This window comes from Lupinus angustifolius, chromosome LG04, assembly GCF_001865875.1.
Source record: "Lupinus angustifolius cultivar Tanjil chromosome LG04, LupAngTanjil_v1.0, whole genome shotgun sequence".
Taxonomy (NCBI): Eukaryota; Viridiplantae; Streptophyta; class Magnoliopsida; order Fabales; family Fabaceae; genus Lupinus; species Lupinus angustifolius.
Window position 1 is genome coordinate 15,645,744 of NC_032012.1, and position 1,003 is coordinate 15,646,746.

A 1,003-nucleotide genomic window follows, 5' to 3' on the forward strand; every position below is an offset into this window, starting at 1 on the left:
AAGGATCAACATTCTTTGAAAGACAAATGCATGAAACAAATATGTATTCAAAATCACATTTTTCAGACATTACAAATGTGAATGTAAATCAGATGTGGAAAAAGTAAGTGGCGATTTACAAAAAGCCAGAAAGGATAAACATTCTTCGAATGACAAATACATGTAACAAAAATATATTCAAATTCACATTTTCAGACATTAAAAATGTGAAGGTAGATCGGTTTTGGAAAACATAAGTGTCGCGACCCGATTTTCGGTTGGAAGACCGGCCCTACGACTTGGGAGGAGGCGAACTCGATTTCTACCTCTCCCGATTGATTTGGAGACGTCACTACGTTTTTTGCGGTTAAAACGTAGAAAACTCTATAGTAAGCCCAATTAGGATAATATGGTCTTTAAGCAGAGATTCTGAGCTCGGGAGTCGGTTACGGATCGGGGAAGGTATTAGCACCCCGTCCGCCCGTATTAAAACGGTACCATCGCTAATAACATTGACTTTTATACCCTTAACAATTATTTATTTAGAATTATTTATTTTTATTATTGAGCCTGACAACTGAGCCTGACAATATTGACTTTGGTCCTACGTACCCCTATGAAGGGGATCAAGGCTTACATAGTTCTAGTTCGAAAGTTATTTGGATACTTTGGTTGATTGTTAGTGATTTAGAAAATACGATAGGTTTAAAAATATTAATTTATTGAATTGGTTAATATATAATTGTTTTGGTTCAATGAGACTAATAGTTCAGGAACGGTGTTGGTCGTAGACCTTCTCCTCATTTCCAGGGAGTTAGAGACGACTCGAACCATTACCTCACTATAAAAATCTCAATTTATTCGGTAAAATAATATTGGATTATTTTTAGAATTAGGTAGCAAAATAGGCTGGGGAATTATTTTTTATATACAGGATTAATAGCTTAGAGACAGCATTGGTTGTGGACCTTCTTCTCGTTTTCGGAGAAGTTAGAGACAACTCGAACCGTAACCTTACTAAAAA